Source organism: Nomascus leucogenys, chromosome 16 (assembly GCF_006542625.1).
Source record: "Nomascus leucogenys isolate Asia chromosome 16, Asia_NLE_v1, whole genome shotgun sequence".
Lineage (NCBI taxonomy): Eukaryota > Metazoa > Chordata > Mammalia > Primates > Hylobatidae > Nomascus > Nomascus leucogenys.
Genome location: NC_044396.1, coordinates 18,821,974 through 18,844,057, shown reverse-complemented (window position 1 = coordinate 18,844,057; position 22,084 = coordinate 18,821,974).

Below are 22,084 nucleotides of genomic sequence, written 5' to 3'. Positions count from 1 at the left end.
TTTCTAATCAATGTACTATCCAGTAATTACAACTGTGAAATTGTTATGAGTCATTTCTACTTCTTTCAACATGTCAGTCAAGACAATCTAAAGATCCAGTCACTACACACAACACACATACGTTGAAGACCTACATCCTTCATGAAAGTGTGAGCTAGTAATAATCTGTCAACTGACAAAGAAAATAATAAATAGCATGCCTCCCTCAGCCTTAGTTTAGGTTGAAGTAAGAAACAGAACTCCTGGATAGCCCCAAGCTTGCTCCAACCATGTATAAGTTGGGCATTTAAATTTATATTACACTACATAACTCATACCACTGTGGCACTTACGATAACCCACACAGAATCTGGCTTATTATCATGCTCCTTAGTAGAAGATGTGAAGATGACGATTTATCTGCAAATGATTTATTAAGGAAATGCTCCCCAGAGAAATCAGTTAAACAACTAGGGGAAGTAGGACAAGAAAGAGTAAAAGCTCACTAAGCCTTCAATGTCAGGCAAAGACCCAGCTTCAGCTGCTCCTGTGTTTGCATCCTCCAGAGTGAAAATTATGCTTCTGAGTTCATCCTACCTTAAGGCAAGTGAATTGAGCTTTTCTAATGTTGCACCAGTGAGTCATAGGCTACAATCGACTCAGGTGGGGACGTAAACTTTTAGACAGTTTGACTCCCTGAACCTGCAAAACAGAATTTTAAAAATGATCCAAAGAGCATCATCTCAAGGAGAACACAGGTATGTACAATAGAAGCAAAGCACACAGAAGATGGGAGATGAATAGCACACAGAAGATGGGAGATGAATACACACAATCCGTACAAGGGACCTGGAGACATTTAGGTGGAACACCAACATTTTCTAATATCCAAACCCTTCTGGAGAGTCTCTCCTCAAACCAGTTTGCACAAAAATGTCTTAAAAGCAAAATATTGAAGATGTGTTCAAGTACAAGTTACAAATACATGAGCAAACAACTCACTATGAGTGAAAGTCAGCAGACACATCCTACGAATTTATTAAAGTAGACCTATGAATTAGAGGTATTTCTAACAATTGTCATAAAAAAGCATTTATTAGATGAAAAGAGAAAAAGACAATAGTATGTCTAGAAATGAAAACTATAAGAATTACTCCTAGGTAAAACTCAATGAGATAAAGAAGGATTAGACACAAATAAAGAGAAATGGTAGATCAGAAATAGATATGAGGAAATTTTCAAAATTGTAACACATAGAGAGAAAGAGATGGGAAAGAGAATCAGGGGCTTCCTAGTCAGAGTGGCAGACCAATATATATATATTTAGACATTCTCCAAGGAGATGGTAGAGAATGGGAAAGAGACATTATTATAATAGTCAAGAATTATTCAGAATTGATTAAAGGCATAAATCTTCAGATTCAACATAAATTCCAAGCTAGATTTAAAAAATAAACAACTGGACATCTTGTAGGGAAATAATAGCAGAATGGCAAAGACAATAATATCTTAAACAGAGGAACCGCAAGTCAACTGAGAACAAACTTCTCAAAAATAAAACAGGAGCTAGAATATAATATAATAAAATTGTGGAAGCAATTTGTTTTTGCTAATTAGTGTATATTTTGCTGTCACAAATGTGTACAAGCACAAACATTTGCACACAAACACTCGTGCACAGACCTGCACACATACACTGACTCTAAAACTGTTAATGAGCTTTTCAATATATAAATTGTATATTTTGAGAAAACTTTTGGAAATAAAAATTAAACCTACAAAATAAAAATTAAAAAACAGAAATCATTTAATACTATCTCATAATATATATTTGCCTCTAGAACAAACACGACCAAAGAAAGACCATCGTTTTTAATATTGAAATATGTTACACAAAATCATATTCATATTTTCTAAAGTAGAAGCCTACCAGAGCTGAAAGGTGAAGTTCAAAAAATTGTGTGACTGCACACTTAACTGATTTTTAGAAATAAAGAACACATAGGTTAATTATAACTTGAAATTGTAAAAACCTTTCATTTTCAAAGTGAAAATTTCAAACTACTATGAAAAGTTTTATGTTTAATTATTACAAATAGAAATGTGAAGTACTGAAGTTATTGTGCTAGAGCTGAATTTTTAAATTGTCAAGTCACAATTAGCTCCAAACAAACACGTGAGTGTTATACAAAGAAAAAAAATATTTTGTAGTTTTTTGTGGGAAATGGAGAGAGTATATTTCAGGATTATATATACATATAATGTGTACAAGTATATGCATACAAAATAATGTACGATATATAATATATAAATTACATATAAGTATACATTATATATAAATACAAAATTACATATTAAAAACTATATTCCTTTAAACTAAGACAAGCTTTGGGGAATTAAAAATTAGCAGTAATTGAAATTTGGTGGAGCCAAGATGGCCAAATAGGAACAGATCCAGTCTACAGCTCCCAGCATGAGCGATGCAGAAGACAAATGATTTCTGCATTTCCAACTGAGGTACCGGGTGCATCTCACTGGGGATTGTCAGACAGTGGGTGCAGGACAGTGGGTGCAGTGCACTGAGCCTGAGCCGAAGCAGGGCAAGGCATCACCTCACCTGGGAAGTGCAAGGGGTCAGGGAATTCCCTTTCCTAGCCAAAGAAAGGGGTGACAGATGGCACCTGGAAAATCGGGTCACTCCCACCCTAATACTGCGCTTTTCCAATGGTCTTAGCAAATGGCACACCAGGAGATTATATCCCATGCCTAGCTCGGAGGGTCTTTTGCCCATGGAGCCTTGCTCACTGCTAGCACAGCAGTCTGAGATCAAACTACCAGGCGACAGCGAGGCTGGGGGAGGGGCGCCCGCCATTGCCGAGGCTTGAGAAGGTAAACAAAGTGGCTGGGAAGCTCAAACTGGGTTGGAGCCCACTGCAGCTCAAGGAGGCCTGCCTGCCTCTGTAGACTCCACCTCTAGGGGCAGGGCATAGCCAAACAAAAGGTAGCAGAAACCTCTGCAGACTTAACTGTCCGTTTGACAGCTTTGAAGAGAGTAATGGTTCTCCCAGCACGCAGTTTGAGATCTGAGAATGGGTAGACTGCCTCCTCGAGTGGGTCCCTGAGTAGGTTAGGTCCTGAGTAGCCTAACTGGGAGGCACCCCCCAATAGGGGCAGACTGACACCTCACACGGCTGGGTGCTACTCTGAGACAGAACTTCCAGAGGAACAATCAGGCAGCAACATTTGCTGTTCACCAATATCTGCTGTTCTGCAGCCTCCTCTGCTGATACCCAGGCAAACAGGGTCTGGAGTGGACCTCCAGCAAACTCCAACAGACCTGCAGCTGTTCTCTAATGAGAACACATTAGAAGGAAAACTAACAAACAGAAAGGACAACCATACCAAAACCCGATCTGTACGTCACCATCATCAAAGATCAAAGGTAGATAAAACCACAAAGATGGGGACAAAACAGAGCAGAAAAACTGGAAAATCTAAAAATCAGAGTGCCTCTCCTCCTCCAAAGGAATGCAGCTCCTCACCAGCAACAGAATAAAGCTGGACGGAGAATGACTTTGACAAGTTGAGAGAAGAAGGCTTCAGATGACCAAACTACTGAGCTAAAGGAGGAAATTCAAACCCATGGCAAAGAAGTTAAAAACCTTGAAAAAAAATTAGACGAATGGCTAACTAGAATAACCAATGCAGAGAAGTCCTTAAAGGACCCAATGGAGATGAAAAGCATGGCATGAGAACTATGTGACAAATGCACAAGCCTCAGTATCCGATTCGATCAACTGGAAGAAAGGGTATCAGTGATGGAAGATCAAATGAACAAAATGAAGCGAGAAGACAAGTTTAGAGAAAAAAGAATAAAAAGAAACGAAAAAATCCTCCAAGAAATATGGGACTATGTGAAAAGACCAAATCTACGTCTGATTGGTGTACCTGAAAGTGACGGGGAGAATGGAACCAAGTTGGAAAACACTCTGCAGGATATTATCCAGGAGAACTTCCCCAATCTAGCAAGGAATGCCAACATTCAAATTCAGGAAATACAGAGAACGCCACAAAGATACTCCTCGAGAAGAGCAACTCCAAGACACATAATTGTCAGATTCACCAACGTTGAAATGAAGGAAAAAATGTTAAGGGCAGCCAGAGAGAAAGGTCGGGTTACCCACAAAGGGAAGCCCATCAGACTAACAGCGGATCTCTCAGCAGAAACCCTACAAGCCAGAAGAGAGTGGTGGCCAACATTCAACATTCTTAAAGAACAGAATTTTCAACCCAGAATTTCATATCCAGCCAAACTAAACTTCAAAAGTGAAGGAGAAATAAAATACTTTACAGACAAGCAAATGCTGAGAGATTTCGTCACCACCAGGCCTGTCCTACAAGAGCTCCTGAAGGAAGCACTAAACATGGAAAGGAACAACCGGTACCAGCCACTGCAAAAACATGCCAAATTGTAAAGACCATCGAGGCTAGGAAGAAACTGCATCAACTATCGAGCAAAATAACCAGCTAACATCATAATGACAGAATCAGATTCACACATAATAATATTAACTTTAAATGTAAATGGGCTAAATGCTCCAATTAAAAGACACAGACTGGCAAATTGGATAAAGAGTCAAGACCCATCAGTGTGCTGTATTCAGGAAACCCATCTCACCTGCAGAGACACACATAGGCTCAAAATAAAGGGATGGAGGAAGATCTACCAAGCAAATGGAAAACAAAAAAAGGCAGGGGTTGCAATCCCAGTCTCTGATAAAACAGACTTTAAACCAACAAAGATCAAAAGAGACAAAGAAGGCCATTACATAATGGTAAAGGGATCAATTCAACAAGAAGAGCGAACTATCCTAAATATATATGCACCCAATACAGCAACACCCAGATTCATAAAGCAAGTCCTTAGAGACCTAAAAAGAGACTTAGACTCCCACACAATAATAATGGGAGACTTTAACACCCCACTGTCAATATTAGACAGATCAACAAGACAGAAAGTTAACAAGGATATCCAGGAATTGAACTCAGCTCTGCACCAAGCAGAACTAATAGACATCTACAGAACTCTCCACCCCAAATCAACAGAATATACATTCTTCTCAGCACCACACCACACCTATTCCAAAACTGACCACATGGGTGGAAGTAAAGCACTCCTCAGCAAATGTAAAAGAACAGAAATTACAACAAACTGTCTCTCAGACCACAGCGCAATCAAACTAGAACTCAGGGTTCAGAAACTCACTCAAAACCACTCAACTACATGGAAACTGAACAACCTGCTTTTGAATGACTACCGGGTACATAACGAAATGAAGGCAGAAATAAAGATGTTCTTTGAAACCAATGAGAACAAAGACACAACATACCAGAATCTCTGGGACACATTCAAAGCAGTGTGTAGAGGGAAATTTATAGCACTAAATGCCCACAAGAGAAAGCAGGAAACATCTAAAATTGACACCCTAACATCACAATTAAAAGAACTAGAGGAGCAAGAGCAAACACATTCAAAAGCTAGCAGAAGGCAAGAAATAACTAAGATCAGAGCAGAACTGAAGGAAATACAGACCCCAAAAACCCTTCGAAAAATCAATGAATCCAGGAGCTGGATTTTGAAAAGATCAACAAAATTGATAGACTGCTACCAAGAATAATAAAGAATAAAAGAGAAAAGAATCAAATAGACACAATAAAAAATGATAAAGGGGATATCACCACTGATCCCACAGGAATACAAACTACCATCATAGAATACTATAAACACCTCTATGGAAATAAACTAGAAAATCTGGAAGAAATGGATAAATTCCTCGACACATACACTCTCCCAAGACTAAACCAGGAAGAAGTTGAATCTCTGAATAGACCAATAACAGGCTCTGAAATTGAGGCAATAATTAATAGTTTACCAACCAAGAAAAGTCCAGGACCAGATGGATTCACAGCTGAATTCTACCAGAGGTACAAGGAGGAACTGGTACCATTCCTTCTGAAACTATTCCAATCAATAGAAAAAGAGGGAATCCTCCCTAACTCATTTTATGAGGCCAGCATCATCCTGATACCAAAGACTGACAGAGACACAACAAAAAAAGAGAATTTTAGACCAATGTTTTGATGAACATCGATGCAAAAATCCTCAATAAAATACTGGCAAACTGAATCCAGCAGCACCTCAAAAAGCTTATCCACCATGATCAAGTGGACTTCATCCCTGGGATGCAAGGCTGGTTCAACATACGCAAATCAATAAATGTAATCCAGCACATAAACAGAACCAAAGACAAAAACCACATGATTATCTCAATAGATGCAGAAAAGGCCTTTGACAAAATTCAACAGCCTTCATCCTAAAAACTCTCAATAAATTAGGTATTGATGGGATGTATCTCAAAATAATAAGAGCTATTTATGACAAACCCACAGCCAGTATCATACTGAATGGGCAAAAACTGGAAGCATTCCCTTTGAAAACGGACACAAGACAGGGATGCCCTCTGTCACCACTCGTATTCAACATAGCGTTGGAAGTTCTGGCCAGGGCAATCAGGCAGGAGAAAGAAATAAAGGGTATTCAATTAGGAAAAGAGGAAGTCAAATTGTCCCTGTTTGCAGATGATGTGATTGTACTTCTAGAAAACCCCATCATCTCAGCCCAAAATCTCCTTAAGCTGATAAGCAACTTCAGCAAAGTCTCAGGATACATAATCAATGTGTAAAAATCACAAGCATTCTTATACACCAATAACAGACAAACAGAGAGCCAAATCATGAGGGAACTCCCATCCACAACTTCTTCAAAGAGAATAAAATACCTAGGAATCCAACTTACAAGGAATCTGAAGGACCTCTTCAAGGAGAACTACAAACCACTGCTCAGTGAAATAAAAGAGTATACAAACAAATGGAAGAACATTCCATGCTCATGGGTAGGAAGAATCAATGTCGTGAAAATAGCCACACTGCCCAAGGTAATTTACAGATTCAATGCCATCCCCATCAAGCTACCAGTGACTTTCTTCACAGATTTGGAAAAACTACTTTAAAGTTATATGGAACCAAAAAAGAGCCTGCATTGCCAAGTCAATCCTAAGCCAAAAGAACAAAGCTGGAGGCATCACACTACCTGACTTCAAACTATACTACAAGGCTACAGTAACCAAAACAGCATGGTACGTGTACCAAAACACAGATATAGATCAATGGAACAGAACAGAGCCCTCAGAAATAATGCCACATATCTACAACTATCTAATCTTTGACAAACCTGACAGAAACAAGAAATGGGGGAAGGATTCCCTGTTTAATAAATGGTACTGGGAAAACTGCCTAGCCATATGTAGAAAGCTGAAACTGGATCCCTTCCTTACACCTTATACAAAAATTAATTCAAGATAGATTAAAGACTTAAATGCTAGACCTAAAACCATAAAAACCCTAGAAGAAAACTTAGGCAATACCATTCAGGACACAGTCATGGGCAAGGACTTCACATATAAAACACCAAAAGCAATGGCAACAAAGGCCAAAATTGACAAATGGGATCTAATTAAACTAAAGAGCTTCTGCACAGCAAAAGAAACTACCATCAGAGTGAACAGGCAACCTACAAAACGGGAGAAAATTTTTGCAATCTACTCATCTGACAAAGGGCTAATATCCAGAATCTACAATGAACTCAAATAAATTTACAAGAAAAAAACAAACAACCCCATCAAAAAGTGGGCAAAGGATATGAACAGACATTTCTCAAAAGAAGACATTTATGCAGCCAAAAGACACATGAAAAAATGCTCATCATCACTGGCCATCAGGGAAATGCAAATCAAAACCACAATGAGATAACATCTCATGCCAGTTAGAATGGCGATCATTAAAAAGTCAGGAAACAACAGGTGCTGGAGAGGATGTGGAGAAATAAGTACACTTTTACATGGTTGGTGGGTCTGTAAACTAGTTCAGCCATTGTGGAAGTCAGTGTGGCGATTCCTCAGGGATCTAGAACTAGAAATACCATTTGACCCAGCCATCCCATTACTGGGAATATACGCATAGGATTATAAATCATGCTACTGTAAAGACACATGCACACATATGTTTATTGTGGCACTATTCACAATAGCAAAGACTTGGAACCAACCCATATGTCCAACAATGATAGACTGGATTAAGAAAATGTGGCACATATACACCATGGAATACTATGCAGCCATAAAAAATGATGAGTTCATGTCCTTTGTAGGGACATGGATGAAGCTGGAAACCATCATTCTTAGCAAACTATCACAAGGACAAAAAACCAAACAGCGCATGTTCTCACTCATAGGTGGGAATTGAACAATGAGAACACATGGACACAAGAAGGGAAACATCACACAGCTGGGCCTGTTGTGGGGTGGGGGGAGGGGGGAACGATAGCACTGGGAGATATACCTAATGTTAAATGACGAGTTAATGGGTGAAGCACACCAACATGGCACATGTATATATATATATATATGTAACAAACCTGCACGTTGTGCACATGTACCCTAAAACGGAAAGTATTAAAAAAAAAACTTAAAAAAAATTAACAGTAATTACTAGGTGTGAGTGGCTAAGTGGCTATTAATCCCTTTCCCTTCTTCCAATAGCATTTCGATTTCCTTTGTTATCCATAATAATAGTAAAACTATATAGCAGGTAAATAGCCGGATAATAATTTCTCAATCTGACAGAGAATGTAATAAACGTTTTTTTTTTAAGGCGGGTTCTCACTGTCACCCAGGCTGGAGTGCAGTGACAATATCAGCTCACTATAGCCTCCACTTCCCAGGCTCAAGCAATTCTCCTGCCTCAGCCTTCGGAGTAGCTGAGATTACAGGTGTGTGCCACCATACCCAACTAATTTTTGTATTTTTAGTATAGAAAGGGTTTCACCATGTTATCCAGACTAGTTTTGAACTGCTGACCTCAAGTGATCTGCCCACCTCAGCTTCCCAAAGTGCAGGGATTACAGGCATGAGCCACTGTGCCTAGCCTGTAATAAACATTTTAATAGTATTTTATGAAAAATGACATTACAATGGTGAGGCTAAAACTTCACTGCCTCTTTATTTTCATGTATATTTTCAGGTTGAAAACAAACACCATTCAAGATATTAGTATTGAATTCTTCCAGATTCCCCATCTCTGCACCCCTTACTCTAGAGTAGAAATTATTTAATCCCATCCTCTGGCTTATCTTGTTTTCTGGCCTGCAAACCAGTATTAACCTGAGACAGTAAATACTGGACATAATTACAACTTCAGATGAGTGGGTTCAACTTCCATTCCTGGCTCAATCAGAATCTGATCTCCTTACATGGTTACAGTTGGGCCAGCATCTCACCTCAAACCCCAGTTCTAATATCTGATTTTCACCTGCTTTTCCCACTGCCAGTCCTGAAGATAGACTTTATCAGACTTGTTCCAATCCTAAAGAGAAATCCTGCATTGGTTGATGATGAATATCTCCTTTGCATCAACTATTTTGTATAAAAATCTCACATGGTCTTTGGAACAGTCTGTTACATCTGTTTATTTATATAGCCCAATTCTCCCTCTACACTACAAGCCTTTCTAGTAGAGAAATTCTATGTTATCCATTTCTCTATCCCATTTACCTAGGAGTGTTTGACTCATAGTAGGTTCTCCAATAACAATTGTTGAATGAATGAAAGAATGTATACTAAACTTCTACAGTATAAAAAATAAATAAGTAGTAATTTCAGACTACTTTGATGTCAAAGTGATTGCTGTTTGACTTACCCTGCCTTCTTACATTTTGACTTTCAGATACTGAGTATTGAATTCAGTTCTACCATGGTGTTACTTCATTGGGCCTCTTCGTTAACTGATATCTAAGGAGGCCATCTACTCTTAATGCACCCCAGGATACTATTTAGTACAGCTGAAAATATCACTTTTCAAGAGGAGCTAGTTCATGATATTCAAACACACCTGAGAAAGTGTTCAGGAAAGAACTAGAGAAGGGCTTATTTCATAATAAGGAATAAGGAATTTGACTTATTAAGTCAAATAATGCCCCTGGCTGAGGAAAATAGAGATTTGGAATAATGGGTAATTAATAGGGACCAATTAGACAGAGGAAGGTTTTATATATCGGTTTTATATATCTTTGTAAGAGAAATGTTCAATTTCTAGTTATAAAGATAAAATAAGCATTATTAAGCTATTGAAAATGAAAGAATAGTATTAATTGCATTAATTAGCATTTATTAAGCACTTAACTGGCACAATGCACAACTCCAAACACTTTATGTGGGTTAACTCAAACATCTCAGAAAACCTAAACAAGTAGGTCCTTTACTCACTTAGCAAGTGGGGGAACCGAATTTTCAAATCAGTTAGTGGTTAAATTGTGAATAATTAAGAGTGTCCACCAAATGAGAGTTGAACAACTGACCTATACTTAGAATGACTCTTTGAGGGAAGACTGCTGCATTGTAAATAATTTCATTATTTAACTCATGAGCTCATCTAAAACATAGCTCTGAGAGGTAAGGACTGAAACCTGGAACAGCCAGCTCATCACTGCATCCCGTGAGGTCCAGTAGGGTACCTAGGGTGAAGTGCTTGCTGCTCAGCTAATCTCTATTTGTGAGTGAATGAACAAGTGCATATATGATATTGGTGCTTTTGTTGCTGGGATATCAGAGATTAGATATATAGTAATTATAGAAAATCAGAATTGAAGAATCACAGCAATTAATTAGAAAGCTTTCTCATTGATTCAAATCCAAAACATAGCAAAGGGTAGTGGATTTAAGGAATGGCCTTTAGTGAAATGTCAGGTGCTAATATGACTCCCTAAGGATAATCATAAAGCATGAACTAAATAATTTTAGAAATGATTCTTCTTTTAATATTCAAAGTTTCAAAGAATCTTTACATACATAGATGTGTAAGTGCCATTTCTACTTGAAATATACCAGATAACAAAAGGCTGGAATTGGTCAATATATCTCATATCTGGTTATCTCCTTGGAAAGCTGTTTTGGCTAAAATTCAGAATCATAATTTTCTTGTTTACGTTGATTAGATTTCTAAATTTACTTAAGTTTACCACTTCTGCTGTTATTATTTTTAACTTTAAATTAGTTATTTATTTAATGATAGCATTTACCATTCTCTCCAAATGTACTTTCTGAGAATATGTATGAACTAAAACTCAGGATTACTATTGGTTTCATTCAAGGTACTCAGTTTCTCTAATCTTGTTGTGTGTGCTCTAAATACTCAGCCCAGGCCTTGTAGCACTAATATTCAAAACCTGACATATCAGAGTGAAGGCCTAACTTGAAACAGAATCTCTAATCATGCTCAAGCTGCCACAGATTAAAACAAACAAATTTCAACATTTGTCAGACTTTGGCTTAGAAATACAAGTGGTTAATAAAAGACTATTATCTGATAAAGAAATTTGAAATAAGCAACAGAGAAAGCAGTATTAACACAGAAAACTTAAAACTACTAAGCTCTTTGTTAACAGTTATTAGTACAGTGTGAAGTAGTCTGTCAAAAATAAGGTTTCGTTATCACTAAAGCTTTCTGAACAGAATTTAAAGAATAGATATATTTTGAAATTGAAAGAAGTTGCAAATACAATTCAGAAATAGGGAAGAATTTTTACAGATAATATTTCATAAAACAACTGGGTGAATTAAATTAAATAAACTTTTTTTACTAGTAAACCTATTGTAGAAAGCTAGCTTATATAACTAAAGGGTAAGTGTATTCAGTTCTTTTTGTCACTACATTATAAATTACTATTGCATCAACAAAATATGACTGGCTTCATATTAATGTAATTATATTATTGGACAGTTTCTTAGCCATAAAGAAAATATAGTTTTTTTCTTTATTTTCTACCTAATCATATCAGTCTCTTTCTAATGTCCCTCCAAACCCCATTCGTGTGACATGAATATGAAGGTAAAATAAATACAGAAAGAAAAGGAAGCCTGAGAAAACCAAGCCAGAAAATTTGGAATAAAAATATAAGTAAATAATCTAAAGCTGAGGCATAAGAAGAATAATCTCTCCAAAGAAATTTATCTGATCAACAAGTTTCACCTCTTGAAGACAGGAATGAAAATAGCAAATGAGTGAGGATATATCAGAATTCAAGCTGAAGAAGAGAAAATGACATCATTAATCAAAGTACAAATAATCATGGTAAAAATGCAAATGCAAATATAGTTACTTACATGCTTGATATAACAGAAGAGAAAGAACAAGTCTGATTCTTATATTCCAGAGTGAATTAATTGGCACAGAGCAACAATTCATTATCCTCAGCGTTATACTAAAAGTATACCTTTTAGCAAATTCTAAGATTAGGACATCAAAGACAAAACACAAAACAATACCAACACTCTGAGTTAAAATCTATGGTTTAAAGAATATTTATTTATTGAGTCTCTACTGTGGGTCAAACATAGGGTTTTATAAACTCAATGTTATGTAATCTTTTCAAACACCTGATGAAGTCGAAATTGTTTTTCAATTTACAAATAGAGGATATTGGAACTCATGCTATTTAATATTAGTAAGGACATGCCAAGAAAACTGATAAAATATGATGGATGGTGTTGCTAGTCAATAAGTTAGAGATCACTGAAAGAGACTAATTTTGTGCGGCAAGATCATCCAAAGTGAGTGAACTTAATTGAGACCAACCTAATCATTGATCTAAATGAAAAGTTATGCTTCACAAAATGATATGTAAATGAACCTTCAGCAGTTCAATGTATTCATCATATTTAGGCACAGTCTCATCAAATTAGGTAACAACTTTTGACATAGATATTGATGATTCATCAGCAGATTTGTGTCTCTCATTTTTATGCGGTCTTCAATGCTTCTCTGATGATGCAGATGGTAAATGTCGAAGACTACGTGCAAGTGGCACATTCAACATGAAATCTCTTGAGAAAGCAAAATTCAGTAGTTATTTTTCATTTAACATGCACTTTATTTTTGAACTGATTAGTGTCAAAAACTTTATGGCAAAATGAAACAAAATAGCTATTAAAAGCAAAATAGTTATGAATTTATACCATGCAATAAGTAAATAGTAAGGGCACAAACACTATTTTCTATAAATCTGCAGTGAAATATTTCCTGCACAAATTTCACATATGCCTAACCTATAATGTCCTGTTTCCAATGGACCTCATTGACTGGTGTGCCATTTTTCTTTTTGCAACTCAAGCTATGAGTCATGACCCAACTAACTGGTCCATCAAGTGGCCTTTCTGGAAAATGTCTTTGACACTTTTCTTACTCAGGTTTTATTGCCCTTTGTTTTCATTAGAGACAGGTTGTACGCTCTTATTGAAAAATAGGCTTAAACTCTTATGCCTGGAATCAGCTGGGGAAAAGAGAGACAGACTGTTGTTGGTCATTATTCAAATATAAACACATATCAACGTGAAAATAGTTTACTCTACGTGTCCCTACACTATTAGGGGAGACTGTGGCAGAAGCTAGAAGGACAAAGTGGAGGTGTACCAACCCAACCTGGCATATTTTATTGCAACTATTAACAACAATACTATTTTATTTTATTTAACTATTGGTAAAATTATCATTGCAACTATTAATAATGCTTTTATTTTTAAGTAAGAAAATATTTGGAATAAATGCTAATCAGATAAATGACAAGGATACTTTGGAATAAACTAGGTATACTACACACAGATACACATACGAGTATGTGTACCCACGTGTGCATGCACACTAGATGCACACACACATATTGACATCCTAATATAAACATTATGAAAAAGTACTTTTAAGAGAGTAGTTCTTAACACATGACCTGTGGAAGCCCGAGTCACTATAGCTAGGTTTCCATGAATATCCTAAAATTGTGTGCAAAACTAGATGTGTTGAAAATGTGTAAGCACATAGACATTTTTCTGAGGAAAAGTGTAAAAGTGTGCATCAAATTTTCAAAGGGGTCTAAGATTTCAAAAAGATTAATAACCTCTATTCTAAGAGGTCATAAAAAGTTAAAGACTTATTTTTGTCAGTAGTGAAAACAAACAAAACAAAGTATCAGAAAAGGAAAAAAATTAAACAGAAACCATTGCCCAAGAAATGAAATTTAATTGCCTTAGCCATGATATAAATAAGTTTACTTTTCAAACACTGAGCCAATGTCTACTGAATGCTCCATTCTATATTGTTTACATTAATCTTGAAAGAAGGAACACCTGCCCTCAAAACTGGAGATTCCTTACAAAAGCTAGTATTGAGCCATCATTGCTACACATTTTGTTATATATGTTTGTTATTTAAACATTGTCTTACATATTTCTTGCTAGCCTGACTATAAGCTCCCTTGAATAAGATCCATGCCTTTTGGATCTCCTGTACCAATTATGATAGATTTGTCTTCGATAAATACCAGTCAGTGTGAAATAACATTTTTATTTGATGGAGAGATTAAATTGGTATCTATTTAATAGGCTTGCATTAAGACAGTCTAATCCTAACAAAGTTGCCACATCATATGCAATTAAAATAAAGCTTCAAATATGTGAATAAGTGTATATTACAATAAGTAATAAGTAAGATTATTTAAAAACAAAAAAGCTCAACCTACACAAAGTCCTTTTTGTGAAGGGCAAGTCCTTGACTTCTCAAGCTTCCTGATGACAGTAACAAAGTATGACTCTGTTTCAACAACAAAGAGTAACGTTTGGAGAAAAAAACTCTTCTTGCAGTTCAATGAACTGAAAATCAGAATAAAATTATCCCAGGTAGTAAAAAGTTTCTGCAGAATTTTACTTTTTCTAACTTCAACTATCTTAAAGATTTATTTATGGTTATTATTTTAATCTACATGCTGTTACAAATATCTTCTTTACTGGCAACTTCTGTTTTTCAATTTAACCTAGTTTCTGGTTTATTTAGCACCTTGAATGATGCAGAGATCAAGTACCTGGCAATATTAGCTTGCGGAACAAAAATTATGAATGCAAAGGCAGCAAATAAAGAAAGTAAATTTAATTAAATTAAGAGAAACTCAACTGAAAAATTTATCTTCCAAACTCTTCAGAAAAAAATGATAAAAAAGTAAACAATAAAATAGAAGTAAAAATCATAAAATTATCAGCGGTGAAACTGAGGTAAGCTACATAATATAACCACAAATTTCAAATAAAGCAAATAACATAAGATCAAAGGAAGATATCACTAAAAACAAATAACAACAACAAGTTTCTTTTCTGAAGAAAGTAGTGTAAGACAAGTGTAGTAAATAAAGGACATTCTAGCAAAGCACCACAAAAACCTCAACTGCAGGAATGAAAAAGAAGGCAACCATAAACCAGGAGGGGTTTATTAATAGAGGTAGAAGAACAAGCATAAGTAACAATAAACCGAAATTCTAAGGTAATGATTCCTTTTTATTCTAATCAAACTTTTCAAAAGCAATGTGGCTTATTCCAGCATAAAGAAACAGTTCCTAAACCACAGCAAAACTCTATTGATTGAATAGGAAAAGGCTTTCAGGTAAAGCACACAATCATCTTCATTGCAGTGGCTGGGGTAGAAAGACAAAGTGGAAGCCTCTTTCTTAACATTTTCTGAAAGGCTACATGTGATGACATATGTCCCTGAAATATGAGAAAAGAGAAATCCTGCCCTTTCTCTCCACATCATAGAATATGAAGATTCTACAACATAAATGGGAGAGAAAAATGACATGCAAAAAGATAGTTGAAGAATGCTTATTTTTGATAAAGCGCTAAAATTCCTGCCACAAAAACTGAACACTATATATAAACTATGTACTACTCTCTCTTATGAACATATATTTTACAATATAAATTTGGAAGCTTCTGTGAAATGGAAGTTACCATAAACATAGGCATAAGTATGGAAGAAAATATTTATTTCCCATTTAATTGGGAGAAAATTTATATGTGTAGTATATAGTTTCTAAAAGTAAACAAGCAATAAACCAATTTATTAGTAAAGAATGGTAATGCATAAAAAGAGATTGCAAGCAGAAAATATGTGCATAGCCAAAAATATATAAAAATGCTCAACCTCATTAATAATTAGTAAATAGAAAATAAAACAATAAATTATCATGTTTGCTCTAAGTCTAGTGTTAGCAATGGTGCCAAAATACTGTTGGTGAGATTACAAAATAGCAATAATTTTTAGCTATAACTATCAATTTAGTACTATATTTTTGACCCAATAATTATTTTTCTAAGACTTTACTTTAGAAAAAAATTTGCAAGCTGTGTGCAGTGGCACACACTCTTAATCCCAGCTACTCTGGAGGCTGAGAGAGGAAGATCTCTTGAACCCAATAGTTTGAGGCCTCAGTGAGCTATAATTGGGCCACTGCACTCCAGCCTGGGTGACAGAGTAAGATCCTATCTCTATTAAAAAACAACAATGACAACAAAAAGAAAGAAAATAGTTGCAGATGAGCACAAATTTACTTGTATTTAGTTGTTTATTTTTGCTGTTGTCTGAAAATTAAAGAAAAAACCCATATGGCACTAAATATGAGTAGTTTAATAAATTATGATATATCCATATATCAGAAATGTATGCAGTGACTTAAGAAATGCAGTAAAGATGGATAAATTGTTATAAAAATATCTCCAAGGTATACTCTCAGTTTAACAAAAAAAAATCAAGAATAAATAAGGTATAATCCCATTCTTATTAAAAACAATAACAAAAATTTTCAAAATACCCATATACACACACATATGTATGTGTGTGTGCATAAAGAGAGGTCTGGAAATATGCAAAGAATGTTATCAATAATTATCTGTGTAGAGTAGTTCAAAGAGAGCTCCACTTTCTGTTTCACATATGTTTCTATTGTTTAACGATTTATAATGACCATGAACTCATGTATTACTGAATAACTGATGAAAGGTTTAAGACATTAGCATAACTGTGAAATGTCTAGGAATACATTTTACAAGATATTTGGAGAAACTTTACGAGAAAAATGTGACTGAGAGACATAAAACAAAGTGTGAATTAATTAAGAAACATACTATGTTCTTGGACAGGAAGGTTCAAGGCTGTAAAGCTATCCATTTTCTTTTAAATCAATCTATAAATGTATTGTTATTTGAATTAAGATTGCAGTGGAATTTCCAGGACTTGACAAAGTAATTTTAAAGTTCCTTGAAAAGATAAAAATATAAATCAAGCCAGAAAAAAAATTAAAGAATGGAATAATCAGAGAAGACACTATACCAGATATGAAGGTTATTACAGAGATGACAGAATAAACAAGACTCAGAGAACAGAATAGAAATCTAAAGGAGATCCTATGTAGCATGTTACGAAGATAGCATTTCTAAGTAGAGGATTTTCTTTTTATATTTACATATTTGAAAATCAGTCTGCATACTTTACCAAAAAAAAAAAAAATAGACCTCCCCTCTTTCATTACCCTGAGACAAACATGTGAAGTATAAATGATGTAAATATGAAAATTAATCTATATAGATATGAATGAAATATACTTAATAATTTACATTATATTAGTATAGACAAAGGCTTCTGAGAACTAAAAGGAAAGACAAATCATAAAGGAAAGCTTCCTGGATGACACGTTCAAATGTAAAAGTGTTATACAGTGATATTAAATCTGAAAGCCAATAGCAATTTTTAAAATGAGATATGATATTACAAGATGAAGGTTAAGAATCTTAATAAATTCAAGAGCACTTACAAATCATCAAGATAAAGAAATATGCCAAATGGTCTTTTACTTTCAGATGAGTGGCTAAAAATCCTGAGGGGGCCTCTCACTTGCCAACTGCTACACCCAGGTTATGCCTCACACTTTGAGGCATCACTTGTCTCACCAAAAGGAGAAGTCTCTGGGGGAGCCTCTAACGTAATAACAAACAACTAAACTAAGCCAAAAGCAATGTGAGGCCTGGGCTTCTTTTAGATGGAGGCAGAGCAGCCATGCCCAAGAGTAAGTGCTAGAGGTGAAAAAAGGTGAGCCTCAGGGGAAGGAAATGAAAAATTGGCATCCTGGAAAGAGCAGTGTTCCTTCAAGTCTTCCAAAAGAACACCAGATACTGGAGCACAGAACTTTAAAATATGGAAAACAAAATACAGCTGAAGATATTTTTATCTGAGAGTGGAAAAGGATTTCTTCAGTAAGACACAAATGTGTCAACCATAACCAAAAGATTAATACCTTCAACTATTTTTAATTAAGAACTTACCTTCATTAAGAAATATATTAAAGAAAGTGAAGCCCAGAAATAAATTCACACACTTACAGTCACTTGATTGTCAGCAAATGTGCCAAGAACACACAATGAGGAAAATATAATCTCTTCAATAAATGGTGTTAGGGAAACCAGATATCTACATGCAGAAACATGAAATTGGAGCCTTATCTCACAACATACACAAAAACTAACTCAAAATAGATAAAAGACTTAAATGTAAAAGCTGAAACTGTAAAACTAATAGAAGAAAACATACAGAAAAAGTTTTTTGACACTGAGCAATTGTAGGGGATCAGTCAGGGTGGTTGGAGAAATTATAATGATAAAGTTATAGGAAATTGACACAAACCTTCTCGGAAGGCTGGGAGGTTTGCATAGCTTCAGTAAAAGACTTGACTGAAGGCAGCTGAATTCTCTTAAAAGTTTAGGACGTAGATGCACAGGAATGTAGAGGAGTTTATCTAAATAGCTTGTTGACTCATGTGGTCCTAAGACCGAGCTTTGATCATCTGTGGGCGCACGACTGCTCTCTAATCAAAAGTCTGGCAATGTTAATTACCCTCTAGTGGTGTTTACTTGAGACCTTTGTCATTTAATCTGTACTAAATAAATGTGAACTTTGCCAGCTTATTGAGGCCGATGTTGCAGATGTTGTAACCAAGCGAATTATAGAGAAATGCCACACTCTGAGACTAATTCAGGAGTCCTTTATTGCTGGTGGCCAAGACCAGCTAGAGCTCAAAAATTCTCTTGGCCCTGAAGAAGGGACTAGATTTTCTTTTATACTTTGGTTTAGGAAGGGGAGGGGGAGCCTAGCTGAAGCAATCTTACAGAAGCAGAACAGGCAAAAAAGTTAAAAAGATAAATGGTTACAGGAAAACAAACAGTTCCAGGTGCAGGGGCTTTAAATCTATCACAAGGTGATAGACGCGGGGGCACTGGGTGCTATCAACCAGACACAAACGCGGGGGCTTTGGGTACTATCAACCGGGTGAATTCCTGGGAACTGCGGATATAGCTTAACACTTTATCTTATCAGTAATTGCATTCTTGGATGTGCTGGCAGCCAGCTTGCACAAGTTAAGTCCTTGAGGAAGGGGGACGGGTAAGGGGCTGCAAGTGAAGGAGCCAAAATGGAGTCTGTCTAGCTCTGTCAGCTAAGGGAGAGTCAATTCAGGTTAAAACAAGGTAGGATATCACACAGACTCAGGCAGCAGAGCCCCTTAGCCGTGCTGACAGGCAAAATATCTGTGTCAGTGTACGTCTTTCATCAGTCGCTGGGTCAGGGTCTGCAGATTGGAGCTAGCAAACAATGATTTTGGGAGCTATGACCCCAAAAACACAGGCAACAAAAGTAAAGACAGACAAGTCGGATTGCATCAAACTAAAAAGCTTCTGCACAGGCAAAGGAAACAGCCAGCAGGGTAAACAGACAACCTATAGAATGGGAGAAAATATTTTACAATTATATATTTGATAAGGTGTTAATATCAAAAATAGATAAGGGACTCAAATAATTCAATATTTTAAAAAATCAAATTTTTAAAAAAGCAAAGAACTGGAACAGATATTTTTCAAAAGGAGATACACAAATGGCTACCAGGTGTATAAAAAGTGTTCAACATCACTAATTATCATGGAAAAGCAAACCAAAAGCATGACATATCACCTCACAAGTCTTAGAATGATTAGTATCCAAAAGACTAAAGATAAGTGTTAGCAAGGATGTGAAGAAAGAGAATCCTTATGTATTGTTGGTGGGAATGAAAACTGGTACTGACATTATGAAAAACAGTATGAAGTTTCCTCAAAACATTAGTAATAGAACTATCATATACTACAGCAATTCTAATACTGGGTATAAATCTAAGTAAGTGGAATCAGTATGTCATAGAGATATCTGTATCCCCATGTTACTACAGCATTATTCACCATACGTAAGCTATGGAATCAACTTAAGCATCCATTAATGAATAAGTGAATGAAGAAAATATGGTGTATATATATATATATACACAATGGAATGCTATTCAGCTGTAAAAAAGAAGGAAATTCTGTCATTTGAAAATGGATCAAGCTAGAAGACATCATTAGGCAAAGTAAAATAAAACTGGCACAGAAAGACAAATACTGCATGATCTGACTTATATGTGGAATCCAAAAAATTCAGACTCATAGAAGCAGGGTGTAGAATAGTGGTTACCATGGTCCAGGAGTGGGGATCAGAGAAGTGTTGGGCAAAGGATACAAAATTTCAGGCAGAATAAGTTCAAGAGATCTTTGTACAAGATGATGATTATAGTTAATAGGAAGGTATTGTATAATTGAAAATTGCTAGGAGAGTAGATTTTAAGTGTTCCCACCACAAAAACAATAAGTATATGGAGTATTGGATATGTTAATTAACTTGAGTTAGCCAATCCAAAATATATACATATATCAAGGCATTATTTTGTACATCATAAGTATATGCCACTTTTATGTGTCAATTAAAAATAGATTTTTTTTAAATTGAAAAGAGAATCCCTAAAAGGGGAGAAAATAGTTGCTACACATGTAAACCACAAATGTAGAATTATTTTTATATTGTCAAGGATAAGATAAACAACGCAAAGGAAACTGGTTAAAAGACATGAACAGGCATTTCATAGAAAAGAAAATACATATGGCCAATAACACAAATAAAAAGTGAATGAAGACCACAATAGACACTTTTCTACAGCCATTTGATTGGCAAATAACAAAGAATGTGGCAATATGAAATTGGAGATGTGAACCTTTTATACAGCTAGCAGTGGAGATTGCTATACCACTTTTAGAAAACAATTTAGCATTTTCTTAGAGAGTTGGACAGATATATTACTCTTAGATATATACTCCAGAATATCTCTGCACAATTACATACATAAAAATATTCATATAAGAACTCATTATAATAGCCCCAAACTGGAAATCATCTAAATGTGCATAGACAAGAGACATAATAATAGTGTGATATATTTACACAATAAAATGTTATGCAGTATTGAACACTGATTATCTACTATGTTGTTTGAAAAAAAGGAATTCTTGGAAGACCCTATGGGGTGGTATTCTTTTTCTAAATTCTAATAACAAGGACAAGTCAACACTAAGTTGTTTAGGCATATATTTATATGCAATACAAATCTACATATATTTTTTAAATGGCAATAGGATTATAAATTTAAAATGAAGATAGTGTTTAACTCTTAGGATGGAGAAAATATGTATAACAAAATGGAATGGGGGCTCAAACCTATAATCCTAGCACTTTGGGAAGCCAAAATGAAAGGATTGCTTGAGCCCTAGGGCTTGAGACCAGCCTAGGCAACATAGTGAGACCTAGTCTCTGCAAAAAAAGTTTAAAAAAATTAGCCAGGCATGGTGGCATATGCCTGTATTCCCAGCTACTGGGGAGGCTGAGGTGGGAGTACTGCTTTAGCCCAGGAGGTTGAGGCTACAGTGAGCCACGATCACACCACTGCACTCCAGGTTGGGTGACCTGTCTCAAAAGAAAAAATAAGTCTTTTTCAAAAGAAAGAAAATAAAGTCCTGGATTCACTTCAGTTATTGAGTTGTGTGGTTGGCACCTGGGGGTTGATTATATTATTAAAAATATTACACACATGCATACATACATAAAATAACAGAAACACAAACGAACCAATGAACCGATGATGACAGCATGCATTACGATTAATGAACTTGATTAATCAAGTTATTTGTTACTAAGAACAATAAATAAGAAGAAAGAAGGATAAATGCTATGA